The following is a 7,338-nucleotide window of genomic DNA, read 5'->3' on the forward strand; positions in this document are numbered from 1 at the left end:
TAGAAGCTTCTTTTGGTCTTGCTCACCACTGATATTTAATCCTAGAAGGCTAGAAAAGAGAAAGGAAATATTAGAGACCTCAGAGGGCATTTCCGCTCTCTCTTTTTTTAAAGAGCATTTAATCTTTCGGTTTTCTAAGCAAATCTCTTGCAGCTGCTTCATTCCCTGTTCGTGCCAAGGACCCTTTGTTTATACTAACTGCACCCAAAGAATTCTTCCTACACAAGTTGTACCACTTAAGCTCTTTTGCAAGTCCCAGACCTTATCACATCCCATGGGAAACAGAACCACACTCTACTGACTCAACATTCCTTCGGGTTAAGGCAGAATGTAGAGGATTTAGTTCCCTAAACATCCGTCTTAATCTGAGTGTGTTCATGATCTGCCTGTATCAGTGTGTGAGCATGCTTTTGTAAAGGCTGTGGCTCGATGTGCCAGCCATGTGTGTGCAGAGTCAACTCTGGGTTGACAGTCCTCAGAAGGAACTTCAGAGAACATTCCAGTTCATCTGGATTCAGAGAGCGGTCTGCTCTGACCAAAGCATTAGCCCATAATGTTAAGAAACAGAAGACACATGGATCACACTCTTGAAGACCACGTTCCAGATATTCATGTACACAGTTACAACTTTTCAATTTCCTGGAACATGATTATTTTGTGCATGTTTTTAAGACCTAAAAGTTATTTTTTAAAACTGGACATCATGGTGGACATTTGAACATGCTTATAAGAACTGCATCCCATATTGGGGTGCCTGGGTTCAAACTGACAACTCTGTTTCTGATTCAAACTTCTTACTGATGCCCACCTGGGAGGTGATGGCTCAGGTCTTGTGAGACCAAACTGGGGGCTCTCGGTTCAGTCTGACCCAGTCTCAGATACTGTGGGCACTTGGGAAGCAATCAGTAAACAAAAGATTTTCTTTCTGTTTCCCTTTTACATAAAATGAAAACAAATCTTTTAAATAAAACTTAGTTTAAGTATTTTTTACATGACCAATCCAAATTATGAAGCAAAGTGTGCTAATTCTCAACTTCATTTACATCCCATCTTATGTAATCCACATGACTTGAGGCCCTGAGACAGAAATCCCTCCCTGCATGTATACGATGGACAGTGCTTCAGGCGCAGGGCTAGCCTCAAACTGTCCTTATCTCACTGGTTTCTGCTCTATGTAACCTTCATGAAAGCACTGAAACAGAGTTAAGGAGAGTTAAGAAAGACAACAGCAATCTCCAGAGATGACCGGGGGAAAATCCAAAGCCAGAGGATGCATGCGGAGGCTTTAGGGCAGTGCTTGGCAAGGGCAACTACTCAGCGGAAGTGCTTCAAGGAGTGCCTTCTAGGAACAAGGGCATATGAGGATAAAGGGCCCGTGGACCATGCCAGCAAGCAGTACATGGCACAAGTTTGCCCCAAGTTCTAGAGCCCATGTGATATCTATCTTAAGAAGCAAGGGAAGGGCCTGGTGGCATGGCCTAGCAGCTAAAGTCCTCGCCTTGAACGTGCCAGGATCCCATGTGGGCGCCGGTTCTAATCCCGGCAGCTCCACTTCCCTTCCAGCTCCCTGCTTGTGGCCTGGGAAAGCAGTTGAGGACGGCCCAAAGCCTTGGGACCCTGAACCCACGTGGGAGACCCGGAAGAGGTTCCAGGGTCCTGGCTTTGGATCGCACAGCACCAGCCATTGCGGTCACTTGGGGAGTGAATCATTGGACGGAAGATCTTCCTCTCTGTCTCTCTTCTCTGTATATCTGACTTTGTAATAAAAATAAATTTTTTTTAAAAAAAAAGAAGCAAGGGAAGCAGCGATGTGTGGGAGACAGCTGATGAAAGCAAGAGTGAATTGTGTGTCTGACTCTGTTCAGTTCAGTTGGTAGCTCGGGTAAAATTCGCCTCCGTGGGAATAATTGCACCACAGGAAACAAGCTGACACTATAAAGAAAGTCTCCCCTTTGCTACTGGAGAGCTGGTGTTACACATTAAGCAGACCATCACTAACACAGACCAGATTTGAAGACAAACAAGACTTGGTTTGCATCCAAGCTCCAACATTTCATAGTTTATTATACAGGGTGTGCACTTGGAGCAGTGAAGGGATCCCTTGGGGACACCCACATCCCATATGAGAGGGTTTGAGCTCAGGTCCCAGTTTCGCTTCTGACCTAACTTATTGATAATGTACATCGTGGGAGGCAGTGACAAAGGGCTCAAATAACAGGGTCCCTGCCATTCACACGGGAAATCTCAATGGCGTTCTTAGGTTCCTGGCGTCACCTGGGCCCAGCCCCGGCTATTACAGCCATTTGGGTAGCGAACCAGCAGATGGCAGCTCAAGGAGTTTACCCTACTTAAGCTTCTTTGTCTATAAAGCAGGGAGTGTAATATTTAGTTTAAAGGATCCTATAAAAGATGAAGTGAGATGAGGGATGCGAAACAGAACAGGAGCCAGCAAACAGATCAAACAACAGATGACTCTAGCTGTTATCAAAACTTCCAGATTACTTTAAAATTTCAACTGGCCCTACATATTTCACATCCTTGCAGTGATGCTTAATAAAATGAATAAATAAATAAATAAGTGGAATTTTTAAACTATCAGCCTAAGTTGGGAAAGAATGTGTTTTTTGTGGGGGGAAAATCCTTTTTGATTGTTTCTGTTTGAGAAAACATTTAAACAAATCTGAACATCTAAACAAAGACAGTTGGGAGGCCAAATCCCCAAGTGCTCCGTGTCGCCTCTGAGACTTTTTCAACAATGTTGGGCCCAACGCCAGGGCATGTTCCAGATGTCTGGACCCACCGCGCCCTGTCTCATGGCGGCCTGCCCCCAGAGACAAAAAGCTGATACTGTGCCAACAAGAGCATCTTTCTCCTGAGCATATCGCATGGCTTTCACCCTTTTTTAAGCAAAAATTCTCAAAAGATTTCAAAGATATCCAAATGTAAGAAGCCAGGGAAAGAAAGAATTAAGCAAGACAATCTGTAGTTCAGGAGCATATGGACAAGGGGTCTAAGCCTGAGACCTCCCTTGCCCGAGCACAGGAATAGCCTGGACAATTCTGGAATGAGTCCTTGTCCAGGCCCATTTCCCCTTCAAGGAAGTGGCCCCTCACCCTGCCATTGATATCCTAGTCCCTTGTGGGGGCTCAAGGCCACACAGCGGGGAGCTGGGGGCAGGGCCACCCACTCCTTCACTTCTCTGTTGGTGGCACATGCAGAGGGTGGGGCAGGAAAAGGAGAGGGCAGGCATGACTTCAGGGCCCTGGTGGAGCTCTGGAAGCCACAGCCTTCAAACTGGTGCAGGAAGGATGTGGGGAAGTTGGGGAAAATCCTACCACTTCCTCTATCCCCAACATCTGCCTTCTTTGCCTCCTGCTGGATGGTTGGCCAGGAGCACATAGCACATCCCCAATACACCCTTGAATAGGGCAAATCATGAGATTATCCATGCAAGCATTTCTTGATTCAAACACTGAGTTCCTCTTGTACATTCATATCGTAAGCTAGCTTCCGATTCTCCCTTTGTCACAGGAGCTAAAGGACAAATAGGAGCTCAGAAATGAATTTTGTTCTGCTAAAGGGACTTCAAGAGCAGAAGCCCTTTTATGGAGGTCGCACTGTTCCTTAACCGAGTGTGTGTCTGGAGCTCACTTTTTTATGCTTCCTTCCAAGTGCAGTTTTCCCCCAATCCACATAATAAGTGGACCATTTCACTTCCATGTATTTTTTTAAAAATTTATTTTTATTACAAAGTCAGATTTACAGAGAGGAGGAGAGACAGAGAGGAAGATCTTCCGCCCAATGATTCACTCCCCAAGTGACTGCAACGGCCAGTGCTGTGTGGATCCAAAGCCAAGAGCCAGGAACTTCCTCCAGGTCTCTTATGTGGGTGCAGGGCCCCAAGGCATTAGGCTGCCCTCAACTGCTTTCCCAGGCCACAAGCAGGGAGCTGGATGGGAAGTGGAGTTGCTGGGACTAGAAGCAGTGCCCATATGGGATCCCGGCATGTTCAAGGCGAGGACTTTAGCTACTGGGCCACTGCACCGGGCCCATGGTCTTCTATTTCAAGTCTCCTTTTTTGAATTGACTTTGAGAAATCTGCCTCTTCAGATTAACCTGGAACTTGATCCCACACCACAACTTTCCTCCAGTTTCCCTCCACATCCATCCCAACCTCATGGGGATCTACTTGTCCCCACGTACAGACTGGGTCTGATTGTGTATGTCGTGGGTCTCCTTGGCTCTCCCTGGGACTCAGCTCTTGCAGCCTCAGCTTGTAGGACTTGGCTGGGCTGCTACATGTACATTGGTGAGCTGTTTCTCAGAGTCCAGCTGAACCACAACATCAACTGCTCTCAGTGGATGTGGTAGGGATTTGTAGATTGCTGCTGCACTGTGGAGATGCACACGGACTTCGGGGCAGGGTGAGTTTTGTTCAAGATCACAGATCCAGTCCCTGGTGTTGTGGTGCAGCATGTTAAACCAACACTGGCATCCCATGTGGGAGCTCAGATTGATGTCCCGGCTCTACTTCCGATCCAGTTACCTTCTAATACATCTGGAAAATGGGCAGAAGTTGGTCACAGTGCTTAGGCCCCTGCCACTCAACTAGGGGACCCAGGTAGAGTTCACGCCCCCTGGCTTCAGCCTGGCCTCTCTCTCTCTCTCTCTCTCTCACACACACACACACACACACACACACACTCTCACTGCCAGGGTTGAGCAAGGCAAAGCCAGGAACCCAGAACTCAACCCAGATTTCCTACATGGGTGGCAGGAACCCAAGTATTTGTACCATCACTTGCTGCCTCCCAGGGTATACACTAACAGGAAGCTGGATTGGAATAGAAGAGCCAGGACTTGAATGCCAAGCCCTCTGATGTGGAATGGGGCATTGCCAGCAGAATCTTACCCTTGTGCTGGCAATGCTACCCATCCTTCTTTTCTCTTTTAGATAAGGGAGCCTTCTCACTCCATCAAATCACATTTATCAAGCATATTTATTCAATACTGACCCTAACACTGCTTCAACATTTTCTTTGTAAAATATGTAGCTGGATTAAAACAAAGATTTACTTATTTTTATTGGTAAGACAAATCTATGGAGAGAAGGAGAGACAGAAAGATTTCCCATCCACTGGTTCATTCCCCAGGTGGCTGCTACAGCCAGAGTTAATCCTATTTGAAATCAGGATCCAGAAGCTTCTTCCAGGTCTCCTAAGCAGGTGCAGGATCCCAAGGCTTTGGGCCATTCTCTGCTGATTTCCCAGGCCGAAAGCAGCGAGCTGGATGGGAAGCGTATCAGTTGGGACACAAACTGGCACCCACATTGGATCCTGGCACTTGCAAGGGGAGGATTAAGTATTAAACCATCATACTGATCCCTGAATATGGACTACTTCTTTTTTTTAAGATTGATTTTTATTGGAAAGGCAGATATACAGAGAGAAGGAGATAGAGAAAGATCTTCCATCTGCTGGTTTACTGCCCAAGTGGCTGCAACATACTCTGATTCCCAGCCCACAAGCAGGGAGCTGGATGAGGAGTGAAGTAGCCGGGATACAAACCAGTACCCATATGAAATCCCGGTAGATGTAAGGCAAGAACTCTAACCACTAGACTACCGTGTCGGGCCCTGAAGATGGTGGCCTTCTTAAGTGTCTGTTTCAGACCAAGAGTGGGTAGGTTTTGGGTCAACCATACTTGTGACTTAACATAAAAAGGGGAACCTGCAGTTACAATCCATTCTGCTTGTCCAGGAGCGTCATCTCTGGGAACCAGGGACAGGAGAAGGAGGTAGGGGACAAGCATCAATGTATGGGTATTCTGGAATTTTCTGCCATGAGGTTCACACACTGGCTTGGTCTTGTGACTGTCTTTTAGAAAATCCAGGATATACTTAGTGTCTGGGGTGCAGACAGAGGATGAAGAACCTACCCATCAGCTCCTGTTTTTCTTGGCTGAAAGGTGGGCCCCTGGGGGGATGCATGCCTTCTTCACTCCTAGACTGCACATTCTGGAGGACGGAGAAGGGCCCTGACCAGAGCACTGCCTCAGAAGGGAATCTCTGAGTCTGGAGATCAGAGGGGACTTGGCAGGGAGAAGGTGAGGCTGTGTCAGAATGAAACTGTCCATGCCACTGCTGGCTCCCACAGGGCAGGGTGAGGGATCCCCAGCTGGAACCCTCTAAGGCCCACAAAATCATTTGGTCTGGACCCCCAAAAGCAATTGCAAATGATACTATAAACATCCATATGGTGCTTGGCACAAAAGAGTTTCCCTTGGTGGGACTCGAGCAAGACCTGGTATGGCATGATGGAGGTGTCTGGTACACCTGCCATTTTCATTTGCTCTCTCCTTCTGCTTCCTTGTTTTGTTTTATTTATTTATCTTATTAAATATTTATTTATTTTTATTGGAAAAGTAAATTTACAGAGAAAAGGAGACGCAGAGAGAAATATCTTCCATCCACTGGTTCACTTCCCAAACAGCTGCAACAGCCAGAGCTGAGCTGATCTTACTCCTCTGGGTCTCCCACATGGGTGCAGGGTCCCAAGACTTTGGGTCATCCTCTACTGCTTTCCTAGGTCACAGGCGGGGAGCTGGAAGGGAAGTGGAACAACCAGGACACAAACCGGCACCCAAATGAGATGCTGTCATATGCAAGTAATGAAGTTGATTCTTACTGACCTTTCTTCAGTTTGAGAGTCCCTGATGACCAAGCACACAGACCTTGGCTGGATTAGCTCAGTCCTGGCCTCTCTCTCCCCACACAGGGATTCATACACAACTGATTCCTCAGCTAGCCCTCGAGTATCAGAGATAGGACATGGCTTCCACTTGAGCAGATAAACCATCTGAACACTGCGAAAGAGAGATGTGTAGGTCTCCTTATTCTAAACTTGAAGCCTAATGACTAAATGCCTGCTGTCAAGAATTTGAACATATATTCTGCAAGCAAAAGATACGTTTTTACTGCAATGGAGTAGCAGTATTCTTTAATCCTACAAAAACACTTTTGCCAGAAAGGACAGCACATGAATGAATCTCAGTGGAAAATCATGTCTTTGGCATATGTCTAATATTCAATCAAATTATCCCTAGACATCTGTATAGAAGACATGACTGGCCCCCACTTACCCTACCTGGCAGAAGCCTACTATTGCTTTAACTGCCATCTGTCATCTAGCAGCTAGTGCTAGGTCCTAGCCAGTTTATGTCCATCATGGTGGTGCCATTCACCTTGCTAGTAATTCATCTGGAGATGGACACATGACACAATTCTAAACAACAAGAAATGAAGGATATCCAGCTGAGCGGCATCAGGGACACATTACA

The sequence above is a fragment of the Ochotona princeps genome, chromosome 6, assembly GCF_030435755.1.
Source record: "Ochotona princeps isolate mOchPri1 chromosome 6, mOchPri1.hap1, whole genome shotgun sequence".
NCBI classification, from domain to species: Eukaryota; Metazoa; Chordata; class Mammalia; order Lagomorpha; family Ochotonidae; genus Ochotona; species Ochotona princeps.